This window comes from Aotus nancymaae, unplaced genomic scaffold, assembly GCF_030222135.1.
Source record: "Aotus nancymaae isolate 86718 unplaced genomic scaffold, 86718_ANA_hifiasm-v0.15.2.pri h1tg000029l, whole genome shotgun sequence".
In the NCBI taxonomy this organism is placed as follows: domain Eukaryota; kingdom Metazoa; phylum Chordata; class Mammalia; order Primates; family Aotidae; genus Aotus; species Aotus nancymaae.
In genome coordinates, this window is record NW_026988442.1 from 73,390,934 (window position 1) to 73,410,250 (window position 19,317).

The 19,317-nt window shown below is 34.1% G+C and overlaps 2 pseudogenes; both read left to right on the forward strand.

Moving 5' to 3' along the window:
- The window catches only part of LOC105723647 (small ribosomal subunit protein eS4, X isoform-like), a 612,439-nt pseudogene that overhangs the window by 76,241 nt on the left and 516,881 nt on the right, over positions 1–19,317 (forward strand).
- On the forward strand, positions 9,990–11,578 carry LOC105723643 (ribonucleoside-diphosphate reductase large subunit-like; annotated as a pseudogene).

Consider the following 19,317-nt stretch of genomic DNA (forward strand, 5'->3'; position numbering starts at 1 on the left):
GAATAAGTTAAAACATTAAGTTAAATTATCTCCATTTCCAGATGGCATGATTATGTGACTACAAAATCAATAATCTATGTGAAAATTACTATAATCAATAGTGTAATCAAATTGCAGAGTTAAAACTGACATACAAAATTGAAAAAACATTTATGTAGAGAGAGATTATTTGAAATAATAATAAAATTGAGGACACACTTTATGCTTAAAAACAAACACACAGACACACCTATACATAAGCTCAACATGAAATGTCAACAGCCTTTGTAAAAAAAACTATAATGCACTATTGAAAGATTCAAAGGTAAAGTTGAACAACCAGAAAAGATATGTTTTGAACAGTAAAATTTGACATAATATAGATATCAGTTATTTCTAAGTTAATTAATAAATTTAATACAATCTCAATAAAATGACAAGTTTTTTTTTTCTCCCCCCGCCCCTGGGGCACTAGAAAAGTTGTCTATAAAGTTGATTTGGAGAAAAGAAAGCAAGAATAGACAAAAGAACCTTTTTAAAAAAAGCAAAAAGACTAGACTAATCCTGAAATATATTAAAACATACTATGAAACCTCAAATTAAAATAGTATAGCATTATAGCAAGAGTTGAAAGAAAAAATAGACGCAAATACATATGCAAATATAGTGTAAAATAATCTTAGTTGGGGAAGAACATATTTAAATAAATTAGTGTTGGCATAAGTGGATGGCAATAGAGAGAGAGAAAATGGGTCTCATTCTCCTTACTGCATACTAGGACAAATTCCAAATGTGGCAGAGAGTTAAATAATACAAGTACTGAAGCAAATCCTAGGTGAAACCCTATATCCTAGGCATAAGAGAAGCTCTCGTAACTATAACTCAAAATACAAAAATGGTAAGGAAAAATATTAATAATTTGACATTATAAAAATGCTAAATAATAATATCAAAAACTTTTCATGACAAAAACAAGGAAACAAAGGAAAACCACTATGAGGAAAATGAAAATGATAAAATGAGGAAAGTATTTGCAATTTATTTCAAAGACAAAGTTTAAGAGTATGAATATACAAAGAGTTTATAACAATAGAGAAGAAGAACATTCTATAAATCCTATAGAAAAATGGCAAGAGATTTACATAAAGATAGGAAAAGAAATAAAAATGGCCCTTAACTGTTTTCAAAGGTGTTCAGCATCATTGGTAAAGGGTTCAACAATTTAATGCTACACTGAGATCCCTTTTCCCACTCAGGAAATTGGCCAAAATCCAAAAGCTTGACAGCATCCTTGCTTGCTGGATGAGGCATGCTCATACATTGTTGGTTGGAATGAAGAAATCTACAATTTGAAGCAGAGGGCACCCGGGCAATACCTATTAATTGGCTTAGAAATCTTACTTTTAGGAACCTATTTTGAATAAAATGGAGGGAAAAAGCAAGATGACATTTGCACAGGCTACTTATTGAAGCAAAAGGCTGGGAAAATCCCAAATGCCCATCATAAGAGGACTGGTTGAATGCTATGTCACATCCACATAATGGGGTAATATGTAGTGGTAAAGAGAAATTAGAAAGATTATTATATACTACTACGAAGTCATCTCTGGAACTAATAGATTAAAGGAGAGACTTGAGAGACATAGCCACCCATTGCATTGTATAGATCTTATTTGTGAGTTGACAGACTTTTTTCTGCAAAGAGTTAGATTGGTAAATATTTTAGGCTTTGTGGGTGGGTCCTACAGTTTCTGTCAGAACTACTCATCTCTGCCCTTGTAATTCAAAAACAACCATACATAATATAGATAGCTGAAAGAACTTCATTCCAAGGCATCTGTACTTAACAAAAATGGATGACGGTCAGATTTGGCCTGAAAGTTACAGTTTTCAAATACGTGTCAAACTGTATTTAAAAAGTATGTAAGATGAGTTGAACATTGATTGGACGGAAGAACAGGGACAGGATAATGAGAGTGAACTCTTCTATTTGGAAAAAGAGAACAATGAGATGCACAGAGCAGTTAGTGGTCCATAGAAATTCTGAAATCCTATTAAACAAGATTCTTCTACTCAGCAGTGGGAATTGTTCCATGTTCACAGCCTAGTCTCTGTTCATGTAAGTAGATATTGTAACCTAGGACTTTTAGTCCCATCTTCTGGGAGTTCCTGCATTTTTCATGCTCATCTTTGGCCACATCTGAAAATGCTCTCCTTACCCTCCCCTCACCCCCAGCAGTTTCTGAGCCTACTTATTTTCTGTGCTGAATTGTCTATTGTTGACTTAGCACCTGGGCTCCTGTCTAAGGTAGGAACTACATTTTTCAGAATCTTCTTTATATGGTTATGAGATGCAGTTGGTCTATTAAAAGAAATTTTGTGAGATTGGAAGGCAGATAAGAATAGAGGACATCATTCTTGGGAGGTTATGGTCATCAGACATCATCTGCAGAGGTGCCTGGTGAGTCTGTGGTTATCACTCTACTGCTCCAGCTCATCTTGATGGCTGGCCATGCTGACCAACAGCTGCCTCAAGCCCACCTGAGTTTGGCTTGTGGACGCACAGAGGGTTATACAAGACTCTTTCTGAGTTCCTCCTTTGCCAGGTTCTCCAGTTTCTCTTTGGCAGTGATACACACAGCTTACTTGTGTTTTCCTGCAAGTGCTCCCATGCTAGTGTGTCAAGATAAAATCATTAGTGACAATTTCTCAAATTCTACGTACAATCCCTTTACTTTACCAGCTCCACTCACATTTGTATGAACTCTAATTCCCATGTTAAATTCCCTATTTCTCTTATTATTTTTTGTTGTTGTTGTTGTTGTTTCTCTTTACTTCAATGGATGCATTCCTCATTTCTTGTAATACATATAGTGGCTCTGGTTTCCTGACTTAACTTCAACTGATACACTGCTCACAGAAAATTCAGGACCAAGACTTACTTTATGTCTCAGTCATTCTTGTTTAGTCTAGACTGGATGATCTTTTGAGTACAACTGTCTCAAAAACTTTTGTCTACTTTATTTTATTTAGTTCCTGTACCAATACCTACATCAACAATTTTTCTTAATTAAGTACTCCTTTTCCTAACATTAATTCTGGACATTGTAAGCTGATTAGATATTCACAGAAGGCACATCCTTAATATGTTCTCCCTCTGTCACTTGTCTAACTGAAAGGATTTTTGATTTCTTAATTGATTCAGAAGTTTCACAATGGGTTTTATGGTCACATACTTGATTTTGTCTTTCCCATGAAACTTCTTTTCAAATTGGCCTTTGTCACCCAAAGTTTTCTGTTTTAAAGTTTTACCAGTTGGAGATGAGAAACATTGCATCCTTCAAAACTGAAAGCCTCACAAATTTCTGTGCTCTCCTTATTTCCTTTGACTCTTGTTTACAAGCCATCAGTTCTTTTCTGAGTTCATTTCTTTGCAGTACCCCAAATGCAGCCAATAGCAACCAAAACATGATCCTAACATTATGTTTCCCAACCTCTCCACTTAAAGCCACAAGCTCATTTGGTATGTTATCTTTCTTCCTATTTTAATGTGCCACTACATGGTAAGGGTTATGTCTTTCCACTCTAAACAAGTCTCCTGGTCATCCACTGTCCAGCAGTGAAGCTAATGCCATGTGTTTCAGGTTTTGTGTTATGATAACACTCACTTTGGGGATCAGTTTCCATACCAGTGAGTTTAGGCTGTATAGTGTAATTGTTTGGCTGTGTTAAGCCAAATCTTAGTTGCTTAGAAAGACAAGGATTCATTTCTCACTCACATTACAAGTGGCTTATCAAAGGTCAGCTGAAACTTTGTTCTACATCTCTGCTTGTGATCAAGGCAAAGGAAGCAGTATCAATGGGAAATGTGTATAGCCTCATGATAGAGAGAGAACACAGCATGGCATAATCATACAGTTGTACCTAAATCTTCTTCTTGCCATGGCCCAGGTCATTTCCAAGTATATTTCATTGGTTAAAAAAGTGTTGGGTTCACCAAAACAGGGACACACAATCCCCCTGCAGGGAGGTGTACCTCAAGATATATATGTCTGAAGTCAGCAGGGCAGGGTTGTATAATGCATCCACAGGGAGGTCACTACTGGTCAAATAACTATGCCTGTTACTTCATAAGGTGAAGTGTAACCTCTTAAATGTAGGGGCATCAAAGTGTAACCTCTTAAATGTAGGGGCAGAGAATATTTTAACTATTAATATAATAAATTTCATTTTAACATGTTTCACAAGCAACTTGGTATCAGAGTCAGTTTTATGCCTGTGCTTTACCTATATTTTAAATGACCTACTGGAACCCAAATTCCATGATGCCAGAGTCTATCTTTTGTCCAATTAAAAAATGCTTCCTATGATTAAATATGAATTAAATTGAAAAATATATATTTGTGTCTTTTGAAAATAAGTTCATTCAAGGAATTCCGTTACCAATAAGCCCTGCTTAGTGATTAATTTAAAATGTTAGTATTAATTTTTTTCTGAAAAGTATTTATCTACAGAATATAACAGGAAACTGATTTTTTTTAAAAACAAATTTCCTAATAATTATTTGAAAAAGAAAATTTCAAAATTCAAGATGTGAAATTGCCTGAAGATGCGGGCTTAGAAATTTAACATTTAAAAATGTTTTCTTCATTCTCTATGCTTATATTTCATAATTATACAAATTCTTAGCTATTCTACTATTACTTGTGGATTTGCTTAAAAGAAAACTCTTTAGTGTTTAGTCAAACAACAGACAACTTTTAGCATGAAATATTACTTTATGGTAGACTTAGCAAGCTGAACTATTAACATATTTATTCTCTTATCTACTGAAACATTTGTTTGGTATTTATAATTTTTGTATAAGGTAACATTCAAATTTGTGATAAGCTTTTGTTTATACATTTTTTGGAAAATTAGTCTTTTCCTAAGTAGAAAATTTTAAAATAACCAGGGTAAGCCATGAAAATAAGCCTCTGTCAAAGTTTCAAGGTCAAAGTAATATGATCTAGTAGAAAGAACTGTGCCTTTGAGTGAAGTAGATTGAGTAACTGATCCAAAGTTTTCCTTAGCTCTGGTAAAATAATCTGTTCATTCCTTTGCTATGGCCTCATTTTAGCCAGAGTGTGCTTCCTGCCGCCTTGACTTGGGTTTGGCCACATGTCTTCCTTTAGCCAAAGGGAAATTAGTAAATATGATGTAAGCAGAGGCTTGAAATTTTTTATGAATGATTTGGCTTACTTCCCTCTGCACTGTGCTTCTGCAGTGACAGGAGATTATGCCCCAGGTGCCTCTAGCATGAGTTCTAGTAAGAGATGCACAAAAGGACCCACGCCAGCCCAGTCTCAGGTACTTGAACCCAAAATATATGCTGTTTGTTGAATGACACTGAGTTTTTGAAGTTGTGTGTCATACTGGAAGAACTAACTGATACTGGAACTGGAGACCTAGTTTAGTCCCATCTCTGCCTACTTACCAGATACCTGATGATGTCGACAGGATTCTCAGCCTTTCTGTGTCCAGTCTCTCAATCTACTACTTGAGGATGATAACACCTGTATCATAGCCTGGTTTTGAGAATAAATGAAGACATTAAAGATGTGAAAGTGCTTTGAATAACTGTAAGATATTACGCTCGGTTTAAAAGAGGGTGAGAGAAAGAGAGAGAGTAAAAGACAGAGAGAGAGAGATTATATGACCTAACTCTAGGTCATAAAAGAGATGGCTTACATTTGTCATTTGGTCTAAACAGCTGGGAGAGGTTGAAATGATAATCTGTGATCTGTCACTGAAAAATGCTTTTTTAGAAAACAGTGTTACTCAGACTTACTTGATGAGAATCCTTTCAGATGTTTGTTTAAAAGGGGAAGGGAGAAGAGGGGAAAAAAGGGGAAAAAATGATACACAAACTTCTCTCTCCTAGATATTTTGATACAGGAAATATGGATATGGGTTGGGGTGTAGAAATTTGTGTGTGTTAGGAAGTAGCCCATGTGACTTTATAGGATTAGCCAGATTTGGGAAATGCTATGCACATAAAGTATCGTATAAATAAAAAATAAAAATGCAGATGATTATGAATAAACTAATGTTTGATTAAAAGATAATCAGATTCTAACAGTTGAAAACAGAAAAAACCACCTCTGATTATTAAAAGACTTAGGAAGATAAAGAAGTTACTAGAATAATATTACATTAGGCTGTGGTGCTGAAACTCCTAATAATTCTTTTAATTTGTTTTTACTTTTTAAAAAATAACATTGACAACAGATAATGTATATGAAGACTAAAAACTAGAAATGGTATTAAAGAGGTGATAGAGTTTTACCTGACTTATTGCAGACCTGCTTTTTACATTTGTGAAGTCTGCGGCAAGATGAAAAAATGGAGGCCTACATACCATATGTCTATTATTTAAATGTGATAAATCATCCTAAAAGTTGTTACACAACATATATTTTATCTTCCAATTGTTTCTAATCTAACTTTTATAGCATATATAAACTTAAATTAAAAGATATGTAAATTACATCTATGGTTTTTACATAACTAAAAATTGATAAAGTAACAAAGACATCTGAATTTAATTATCAAAATATCTGAATCTTATTTTGGTTTAAAAAGTAATAAAATTGAGATATATATAAATCTTATCTATTTCTCTCATAAAATTTATGTTTATTTTCTCCATTTCGACAAAATATATTGTCACGATGAAATTTTTGCATAATCAAGGATATCATATAATGGCCTAAAGGAATAAAAAAAAAATAACTAAAAGATATGAAATTTAAATATGTTTTTGTTTGAAAATGTATATTAAGTTAATATAAAAATAAGAAATAAAATTATTCTTATGTTTTCAAAAGCTTTTAAAATATTCAGGATATGTACTAAAACTAAAAAGCAGAAGATAAATTAAAAGTAAGGAAATCAAAATATCAACTGAAATTGACTGATTACTTTTTAAAAATTTAATTACATCTTACTAAAAATTTTATAAAAATAAAATTATTTGCAAATATAACACTCAATGTTATTTAATTGCCAATATAAAGTTGTATCTTGACCAACATATATATATTCAAAAGTAATATCAACTATTTATTATTTCAACATGTTCCTCATCTGCAGTGTGTGATTTTTATAAATTTTTATGCAAACCGTGAGCACCACTAGATCCATGAAATGAACAGGAAGAAAAGATTACTGGGAAATAATGTTTTGTGCAGAAATCTATTGCATTTATGCTGAGAATATTTTAGCAAGTAAATTAATTTGTCTGTGATCTAAGTATTTCTACCACTCAATTCCTGACTGCACTGGTGTCTTTGTTTTGTGATACTACAACAGAATATTATAGACAGGGCAATTTATTTAATGAAGAACAGAAATTTATACTCTCACAGTTCTGGAGCCTGGGAAGTCTAAGATCAACATGCTAGCATCTTGTTAGGGCTTTCTTGCTGTGTCCCCACATGGCAGATGAGCAGTCGAAAGTGAACCCACTTCTTCAAGTCCTTTTTATAGTGGCAATAATCAATTCACATTCCAAAGGGTCCTATTTCCCAATACTTTTGCTTTGGGGATTGTTTCCAATACATGAACTTTGGAGGAACACATTCAACCTACAGCAACTGGGAGGCAGCTTCTGACTCTGATACCGGAATTAGCAGAGTCCTCATACATTCACTACATAAGGGCACAGTTGAGTTTGCAGGTCAAGAGGTGTAGAATATCAGATACCTAGGAACTGAACAGTATAGAGTTCTAGTGACATGATATCAGTGTCAAGGACAGGGTCTTGAGTGGTAGAGGCACGTGTGTGCTTTTTAATAGGTATGTTTGTGTGTGTGTGTGTGTGTGACAGAGAGAGGAATTTGTGAAGCCCTCTAAAGTGTGAAACTCAGGAATAAGCTTGAACTCTTTGAGGCTGTATGTGAAATAACAAGGTTGTTGATAACATTAGTGCCCATTTTGAAGGAACAAGATGGTGAGTTGGACTAGCAAATGTTTAGCATGTTAGGGTTAACTGGCCTGAACCGTCACTTACATCTTTGAGTTTCAAACAATTTATACAATTCCAAGGGCTCCCCGTTTTTTTTTCCTTAACTAACAACCACCCCTGCTCTGAGGCGTGCACTTCCATGTTGCTTTATGCCCTGTAGTGCCTTCTTTGATTCTTCCAGGATTACCAATGTCTATTTGAACTTAAATCTAATTACTGAGTAAAATCACTGAAACCCAGAAAACCTAACAAAATATTTTTATACTAGACCTTGAAGTCCTAGGGATTAAGTTCATTGTGGATTGGAGGTGGGAAGGAAGCACCTTTCTTCTGGAGAAGATTTCCACAGCATACAGTGGATTTTATTTCTTGGCCTAGATAGTTAATTCTGCTTATCCTTCTGATAGTTTTAATGGAGCCATAATCCACTTGGCTAGATTAAGCATTATCTGCCTTTCCAAGTGAGCTTATAATGTTAAGGACAGTCCCAGAACACCCCAGGTCAAATACACCAAAGGAAAAGAAAAGAGACTTGGGAGATACTTTCACACTGCAAGATGATGACATATACCCCTGATTAATCAAATTCCAGCTAACCGTAAATACCAAGGTGATTTGAACAAATGAATTGCTTCAGCATACTGAAACTGATTTAAATTCTCAGGCCTCCATAATTTCAAAATCAATAAACACTTATTATTATTTCTATTTGTACTGCTGAATAAATCACTGTGTAATTTTACCTCTTAATTCTTAAAGGTGTAATATAAAAATATTGATTTTAATAGTTTTTGTGCCACTAAAAGGAAATGTAATTCATATATACACAACTCTTTGGCACGGTGCCTAAGGCAGTGAAATTGTTGCTGCAAATAATGTCTAAAAACCTTTTATTAAAAAGTATTTTATTAAGGCATAACCATCATAAATAAATGTGTACAAATTATAAGTTTACAACTTGCTGGTTTTTTGCAAAGTGAATACACCTGTATAGTTAGTCTCTGGACTAAGAAATAGAATATATCAGCACCCCAGTCACTAGCACCTGAAGAAAGATAACCACAATCTGACTTCTAACGTCACTGATTAGTTTTGCATAATATTGAACTTGACATAAGTTGAACCCCACAGTAGAAAAATCTTTGTTCCTGCTTTAAAAAACTAAACACTTAATATTATGTTTATCATATCATCATATATCATCCATATTTTTTGAGTTTAGCAATAATTTGTTCATTCTCTTTGCTATTTAATGTGCCTCTGTATGAATATGCCATAGTGTTTGTATCCATTTTTCTGTTGATGGACATTTGCTTCCAGGTTCTGGCTATTATGAATAATGGTGCTATGAACATTCTTAAACATGTCTATTGATATACACATGTATCCATGCATTGGTGTGAGCTACTGGGTCATAAATTATGCCTGTGTTCAGCTTTAATTCATCATGCTGAACTAGTTTCTAAAATAATTATGTCAGCTAATATTCATAGTAGCAATGCCTCCTGGTTTACTTCCTAACCCACTTTGCCAACACTTGTTTTTTTCCATCTTTTTCATTTCAGCTCTTCTGGCAGGTGTGAAGTGGTATCTCATTGTGGCTTTAATAGGCATGATTTCTCTGATGACTACAGATGTCACACATATTTTCATAAGTTTAATGGCCATCTGGATATCCCTTCTGTGAAGTACTTGCTCATGTCTTTGTGCATTTTTCTATTAGAATGTATTCTTTTTTTAAAAAAAAATTGATTTGTACATTTTAAAATATCTAGGTTTTAGTCATTTATGTATATTACAAATATTTTCTCCCATCTGAATGGCCTCTTTATATTATATTTTTTGACAAACAGAAATTCTTAATTTTAATATAATGTAGTATATTCATTTTTATTAGTTATTTTTTATGTTCTGTTTAAGAAATATTTGCCAAACCCAGGGCAATGAAGATATTCTCCAATATATTTTTAGAAGTATGTGTGAGGTAACTTTACTTAAAAAAATTTTTTTTTATTTGGATTGTCACGCCTCTGCTCTGGTGAAGAATGTGCTCTCTGGTCCCAACTCCAGTTCCTGCACCTGTGCAGCATCTGAAACCCAACCTTTCCCACTCTGTCACCTTCTTGATCCTACTGCTTTAGAGCTGCAGCCCCATCTCGGTTCCTTCAGAGCCTCAGCCCCTAGCTAAGATGCATGTGATCAAGCAAGATGGCCACCAAAAGCGAGTCATATTTGACAAAATTAAATCTCTAATCCAGAAGCTTTGTTATGGACTCATTATGGATTTTGCTGATCCCGCTCAGATCACTATGAAAGTAATCCAATGCTTGTACAGTGGGGTCACTATGATGGAACTAGATAGTTTGGATGCAACCTTGACTACTAAGCACCCTGTCTATGCTATCCTGGCAGCTAGGACTGCTGTCTCTAACTTGCACAAAGAAACAAATGAAGTGTTCAGTTATGTGATGGAAGACCTCTATAACTGCATAAGTCCACATAATGACAAACACTCTCCCATGGTGGCCAAGTCAGCACTGGATATTGTTTTGGCCAATAAAGATCACTTGAATTCTGCTATTATCTGTGACCAAGATTTCTCTTACAACTACTTTGGTTTTAAGATGCTAGAGTGGTCTTATTTGTTGAAGATCAATGGAAAAGTGGCTGAAATACCACAGCATATGTTGATGAGAGTATCTGTTGGGATCCACAAAGAAGACATTGATGTAGCAATTGAAACAGCAGACAATCTTCTTCCTGAGAGGTGGTTTACTCATGCTTCACCAACTCTCTTCAATGCTGGTACCAACCGCCCACAACTTTCTAGCTATTTTCTTCTGAGTATGAAAGATGACAGCATTGAAGGCATTTATGACACTCTAAAACAATGTGCATTGATTTCTAAATCTGCTGGAGGAATTGGTGTTGCTCTGAGTTGTATTTGGCCTACTGGCAGCTACGTTGCTGGGACTAATGGCAATTCCAGTGGCCTTGTACTGATGCTGAGAGTATATAACAACACAGCTTGATATCTGGATCAAGGTAGGAACAAGTGTCCTGGAGCATTTGCTATTTACCTGGAGCCTTGGCATTTAGACATCTTTGAATTCTTTGATTTAAAGAAGAATATAGGAAAGGAAGAACCACGTGCCAGAGATCTTTTTGCTCTTTCAATTCCAGATCTCTTCATGAAATGACTTATGAAATAAATCCCTGAAAGCAGATGAGGCCAATAAAAGGTTTTGTATCAGAGATATCATAAGAGGGTGATTCAGAAGGCACTGGAAGACATGGAAAGTAAGGAGGGGATTGATAAGAACTCAAAGAGCTGCCCATATTGTGGAACTCCCATAGAGAAATTAGATGGATGTAACAAAATGACATGTACTGGCTGTATGCAGTATTTCTGTTGGATTTGTATGGGTCCTTTCTCTAGAACAGACTCTTACAAACATTTCAATGACCCTGCTTTGCCATGTTTTAACTGGCTGTTTCATGCTGTGGATGTTAATGGAGCTATTTGGGAAGATTAGATTGAAGACTAGTTAATGACTCCTCAAGATATGGAAGTGGATTGGTTTTCTCTAATCTTTTGTCAAGTCCACAAAATAACCTTGCAGGATATTTATGGCACTATTCATTAACTCTTCCTGTATAGAAGATATGGAAGAACAAGTTTTATATTTTCATGTGGTACTATTGATGAAGGTGCATTCATACATTTTTTTAATGTAATGTAAGTTGAGAAAAATTACAAGCCAAAGGTTCAGAAAATGAAACAACAGAATATTAAATATAATGGCCAGGTGCAGTGGCTCACTCCTGTAATCACAACACTTTGGGAGGCCGAGAGAGGCTGATCATGAGGTCAGGAGATCGAGATCATCCTGGCCAACATGGTGAAACCCTGTCTCTACCAAAATTAGCTAGGTGTAGTAGTGCATGTGTGTAGTCTCAGCTATTCAGGAGGCTGAGGCAGGAGAATTTCTTGAATCTGGGAGGTAGACGTTGCAGTGAGGCAAGATTGCGCCACTGTACTCCAGCCTGGTGACAGAGTGAGAGTCCATCTCAAAAAAAAAAACCATAAACAAATAAATAATAAATACAATGTGTGCAAAGCTCTGAATAGTTAAAAATTAAATATTTATTTTCTTTCCAAAGCTTGAAGTAAAAGAAGAGGGGTCAAGAATTAAACTTAGAGACTCCCTTTGTCTCTGAGAAGCATCCCTCTAAGGCATTCTGTTGGAGCTCCCTCAGTACTACTTCTTACAACAGGTGTGGGTAGAAGACTTAAGAAAATTATACTAAAAGTTTGATCTAATTTACTCCATTTTCTCACGTTCTTTCCAACCTAAATTTTGGCCAAGTCATTTTTCTTTGTGGGGAGCCCTTTACTCTGTAACTGACTGGATGGTCCAGTGTTATTTTGATCCACTGCTTTTCAGAATGGAAATTTATAATTATTTTAAAATATTTTTAATACCGCAAATACTGTGGGGCACTTGATATTTATTAGTGGTGTATGGTCTACTGGTTTCAGGCCAAATCTAGAATTTAGTGATACTTGCTCAGAATAATTTAAGTTCTATTCAACTTTCCTGGGCATTAGAGCCTAGATTCAAAGTGACTTGTCTTTGGTACTTTTGTTCCACATCCCCCCTCTTTACCTTTGCCCTACTCATCTGTATATAAAGTGTATAAAGCAATCATTTAGAAATCTAAAGAAGAAATAGCAACATAATACTAGTAAGTAACTTTAATACCCCACTCTCAATAAAGGATAGATCATCTAGATAGAAAATCAATAAAACAGCAGAACTGAAGAATACTATAGGCCAAATGGACCTAGCAGACATATATAGAACAATTTTAATATTAATTCCAGCAACACATGTTTTTATTTCATCTACTAGAATAGGAGAAATCCTAATATATTTCCAAGTTGAATGTTCTTGAATTATCCACATTTAGCACTGTATATGTCTATATTGATGGTATAACTTGTCTATACCACTGTAGATCTAGTCCTAACTTTCTGAATTCTTTTTAAATATCTTCTCTAACAAGGTATGGGAATTTGGCTTCCTATACTTTTTTTATTGCAATGGCAGTCTTTTGGGTGATAATTTTGGATTGAAACCTATTCCTTTTTCTGAGTTTTCTTGGCTTTTTGAAAAATTGTCTTTCCTTATAGTTTAGTGAGTGGCTTGGTAGCAAAATAAGACTTTTTGGTAGCAAAATAAGACAGAAAAATCGAACTGCAGCTTAAAAACATATTCCTTTTTCTGAATTTGTCATTAAAAATTGAGGAATCACTTTTAACTGCTTTAGGTGTGTGTGTCCAAAGAGTGAGCAAAGACTATGTTTCTGGATTATCAAAGAGGATGTTTAATCTTAAAAATAAAAATAAATTTAAAAATCATCTTATTAAAAAAGAAAAAGAAGTTACAGGCCAGGAAAGAAAGGGATGATATATTCAGCATACTGAAAGGGAAACAGAAATCTGCATTATATTGCTGATGCTGTGTATCTGCATTATAACCAACTAAACTGTCCTTTAAAACTGATGGAGAGATAAAGACCTTCCCAAACTAACAAAAGGTAAAGGAGTTTGTCATCACTAGATATAACTTATAAGAGGTGTTAACAGTGAAATGAAAAAAAAAAAAAAGGCTAAACAGCAACACCAATACATATGAAATTATCAATCTCACTGTAAAGGTCAATATAAACATAAGCACATAATATTGTAATATTGTAATGGTGACATATAAATTACTTTTAACACTATAATGAGTTAAAAGACAACATTATCAAGAATTCCTTTAACAACAGAAATTTGTGAATGGAAACATAATATAAAAAGAAGTAATATCAGGCATGAATAACAATGTTTTGGGGGAGTAAAGTGTAAATTTCTGCATGCAAATGAGGTTAAGATGTTGTCAGCTTCAAATAGACTGTCACAATTATGAAATGTTCAATACAAGCCTCATTGTAACCATAAGAAAAAAGCTCCAGTAGATACGCTAAAGATAACGAGAATAGAATCAAAGCATATCACTACAAAAACCATCAAAACACAATAAAGGTAACAAGAGAGGAAGAAAGGAAGAGGAGAACTACAAAAGAGGCAAAAAACAACTAACAAGATGTCAAGTTAATTGTAATGTTCTTACCTATCACTAATTACTTTAAATTCAAAGAACTAAACTCCCCAATCAAAAGACATAAATGGCTGAATGGATTTAAAAAAAACAGATAATACACTGTGTACAAGAGACTCAATTTGAGTTTAAGGACACACACAGGCTAAAAGTGAAGGGGTGGAGAACAATAATCCTTGTAAATGGTAACCAAAAGAGAGCAGGAGTGGCAACATTTATATCAGACAAAATACATTTTAAATCAAATCATGTCACAGGAGACAAATAAGGTCATTAAATGATGATAAAGGATAATTTTAACAATTATAAATATATATTCACCCAATATCAAAACCCCTAATTATATAAAGCAAACATTCAGAAATCTAAAGAAGAAATAGCAACATAATACTAATAAATAACTTTAATACCCCACTCTCAATAAAGGATAGATCATCTAGATAGAAAATCAATGAAACAGCAGAACTGAAGAATACTATAGGCCAAATGGACCTAACAGACATATATAGAACATTCTACTCAATATCAGCACAATACTCATTCTTCCCAAATACACATAAACATTCTCCAGCATAGAGTCCATGCTAGGTCACAAACAATTCTCAACAAATTCAAGAAAATTAAAATCATTTAAAGTATTTTACTTGATCACAATGGAATAAACTAGAAATCAATAATAGAGACTGGAAAATTCACAAAAATGTGGAAATTAAAGAACACATTCTTAAATAACTATTGGGTCAAATAAAAATAAAAAAGGAAATTAGGAAATATCTTGAAACAATAACAAAACATACTCAAACTTTTGGGATATAGGCAAAGCAGTACTAAAAAGGAAGTTTATAGAAATAAACAACTATACTACAAAAAGAAAGATCTCAAATTAACAAGATAACTTTGTACCTCAAGAAACTAGAAAAAGAATAAATAGAAGCCTCAGATTATCAGAAGAAAATAAAAGAATAGAAATAAATGAAATACAGAATAGGGAAACAATAGAAAAAGAATCAATGACACTATTACTTTGTTCTTTGAAAAGATAAAGATTAACAAACCTAGAGTAACTAAGGAAAACAAGAAGATTCAAATAAAATAAGAAATGAAAGTGGAGTTATTACAATTGATGTTACAGAAATCAAAAGGATCATAGGGACTCTGACCAACGATTGTACACCAACAGACTGGACAAACTAGAAGAAAATGGATAATTCCTAGAAACATGTAACCTACCAACACAGAATAAAGAAGAAATAGAACTTCTGAACAGACCAATAACAAATAAGGACATTGAAGCAGTAATAAAAGAAAATTCAATAAATAAAAGCCCAGAACAGATGGCTTCAGAGATAATTTTACCAGATATTTAAAGAAGAAGACATACCAGTTTGTCTTAAACCTAAAAAAAGTAGAAGAGCAAGGCACATTTCCAAATTCAGCTTTTGAGGCATCATTCTGATACCAAAAGCACCACAAGAAAAGGAAATTATCAGCTAATATCTTTCATAAAAATAGATGCAAAAATCTTTACAAAATACTAGCCAACCAAATTCAACAGCACATTTAAAAGAATCATACACTATGACAAAGTAGGATTTATTCCTGGCATGCAAGGATAGTTTACATTAACAGAATGAAGGGTAAACATTACATTATAATCTCAATAGATTTAAGAAAAGCATTTGATAGAATTCAACACTCTTCCATAATAAAAACTCAACATATTAAGTATAGAAGGAACTGAGTTCAATATAATAAAGGCCATTTATGGCAAGCCAACAGCTAACATCCTACCATGGTGAAAGCTGAAAGCTTGAGAAATCACCACACTGTCTTCCACAATGGTTAAAGTAATTTACACTTCCACCAACAGTGTAAAAACTTTCCTATTTTTTCATGTCCTCTCCAGCATCTGTTTCCTGACTTTTTAATGATCATTCCAACTGGTGTGAGATGGTATCTCATTGTGGTTTTGATTTGCACTACTCTAATGACCAGTGATGATGAGCTTCTTTTTGCATATGTTTCTTGGCCACATAAATGTCTTATTTTTAGAAGTTTCTGTTCATATCCTTTGCCCACTTTTGGATGCAGTTGCTTGTTTTTTTTCTTTTAAATTTGTTTAAGTTCTTTGTAGATTCTAGATATTAGCCCTTTGTCAGATGGATAGATTGCAAAAATTTTCTCCCATTCTGTAGGTTGCCTGTTCCCTCTGGTGATAGTTTCTTTTGCTGTGCAGAAGCTCTCTAGTTTAATTAGATCCCATTTGTCAATTTTGGCTTTTTTTTTCCCATTGCTTTTGGTGTTTTTATCATAAAGTCTTTGCCCATGCCTATGTCCTGAATGATATTGCCTAGGTTGTCTTCTAGGGTTTTTGTGGTTTTAGGTTGCACTTTTAAGTCATTAATCCATCTTGAGTTAATTTTTGTGTAAGGTGTAAGGAAGGGATCCAGTTTTGCTTTCCTGCATATGGCTAGCTAGTTTTCCCAACACGATTTATTAAATAGGGAATCCTTTCCCCATTGCTAATTTTTGTCAGGTTTGTCAAAGATCAGATGGTTGTACATGTATGGTGTTATTTCTGAGGCCTCTGTTCTGTTCCATTGGTCTATATATCTGTTTTAGTACCAGTACCATGCTGTTTTGGTTACTATAGCCTTGTAGTATAGTTTGAAGTCAGATAGCATGATGCCTCCAGCTTTATTCTTTTTGCTTAGCATTGTCTTGGCTATACAGCCAAGACAAATTTCAGGGATTTGGTTCCATATGAAATTTAAAGTAGTTTTTTCTAATTCTTTGAAGAAAGTCAATGGCAGCTTGATGGGAATAGCATTGAATCTATAAATTACTTTGGGTAGTATGGCCAATTTCATAATATTGATTCTTCCTATCCATGAGCATGGAATGGTTTTCCATTTGTTTGTGTCCTCTCTTATTTCCTTGAGCACTGGTTTGTACTTCTCCTTGGAGAGGTCTAGAAATACCTTGACCCAGCAATCCAATTATTGGGTATATAACCAAAGAATTAGAAATCATTCTACTATGAAGACACACACACATGTATATTTATTGCAGCACTATTCACAATAGCAAAAACTTGGAACCAACCCAAATGCCCATCAATGTTAGGCTGGATAAAAAAATATGGCACATATGCACCATAGAATACTCTATAGCCATAAAAAAGAATGAATTCATGTCCTTTTCAGGAATGAAGCTGGAAACCATCATTCTCAGCAAACTAACACAGGAACAGAAAACCAAACACTGCACATTCTCATTCATAAGTGCAAGTCGAACAGTGGGAACATATGGGCACGGGGAGGGAAACAACACATACTAGGGCCTGTCGGGGGTGGGGGGCAAAGGAAGGGTTAGTATTAGGAGAAATACCTAATGTAGATGATGGGTTGATAGATGCAGCAAACCACCATGGCACATGTATACCTATGTAACAAACTTTCATGTTCTGCACATGTATCCCAGAACTTAAAGTATAATTTTTTAAAAAAAAAGAAGGAAAGAAAAGAAAAATGAAAGGAGGGAGGGAAGGGAGAAAGGGAGAGGAAGGGAGGAAGGACCTGAAGATGAAATCTAGGCAACTAATAAAATAATAGAAAAAGAAAGTGGAAAAGAACTGATTTACTTCTATTTTGAAACAGAGATTCAATTGATAAAATTTAAAATTAAAATATAGTATTAGGCTGGTCACAGTGGCTCACACCTGTAATCCCAGCACTTTGGGAGGCACAGGTGGATGGATCCCTTGAAGACAGGAGTTTGAGACCAGCCTGGCCGACATGGCAAAAACCCATTTCTACTAAAAATACAAAAATTAGCTGGGCATGGTGGCACACACCTGTAATCCCAGCTCCTCAGGAGGCTGAGGTGAGAATTGCTTGAACCTGGGAGGCAGAGGTTATAGTGAGCCAGGATTGTGCCACTGTACTCCAGCCTGGGTGACAGAATGAGACTCTGTCTCAAAAAACAAAAAGGTTAAAATGTATAACATTTCAACCTCAATATTTTAAATTTTGTCTTTTAAACCTGGTGAAAATTTGTAATAAACTAATATGGCAAAAAAAAAAAAAAAGAAAGAAAAGCTGAAAGCTTTCCCTGTAACATCCAAAACATGGTAAGGATGCCACTCTTGCCTCTCCTATTCACCATAATACTGGAAGTCCTAGCCAGAGCAAATAGGCAAGATAAAGAAGTAAAAGACATCCAAATGACAAAGAAAGAAGTAAAATTGTCCTGATTGCAAATGACATCATCTTATTGGTAGAAATCATAAAGATGCTACAAAATACTATTAGAATAAATAAATAGATTCAGTAAAGTTTCAGGAAACAAAATCAACATGTAAAAATCAGTTGCACTTTTGATATACCAACAATGAATTTTCTGAAAAGTAAATTAAGAAAAAAATTCTACTTACGATAGAATAAAAAATTAAAATACTTAGGAATAAGCTTAACCCAGGAGGTGAAAGACTTTTACACAGAAAATTATAAAACATTGTTGAAAAAAATTAAAAACATGAATTAATAGAAGGATGTTTTGTGTTCATTCATTGGAAGAGTTAATATTGTTAAAATGTTTATACTATTCAAAATAATCTACACATTCATTGTAATCTTTATTAAAATCATGATGGCAATTTTTGCAGGCATAGAAAAAAACAATTCTAAAGTTTATTTTGAACCACAAAAGACCCTGAGTAGCCAATGTAATTTTGAGAATAAAGAACAAAGCTGTTCATACTCTCTGATTTCATAACATATAATAAGCTACAAAATTAAATACACTATGATACTTATTTAAATGCAGCCATATAGACAAATGAAACAGAATAGAGGCCCAGAAACAAAACCATACACATAAAGTCAACTAATCTTTGATGATGGTATCAAGAATACATAATGGAGAAAAGATAGTCTCTTCAATAAATGGTATTGAGAAAACTGGATACCCACAGGAAAAAGAATGGCTTTGGATTCTTATGTAATACCATATACTAAAATCAACTCAAAATGATTTAAAGGCTTAAGTGCAAAACCTGAAGCAAAACTCTTAGAAGAAAACAAAGTAAAAGCTTCCAGACATTAAAGTTGACAATGATTTCTTGGATATGACATCAAAAGCATAGGTAGCAAAAGCAAA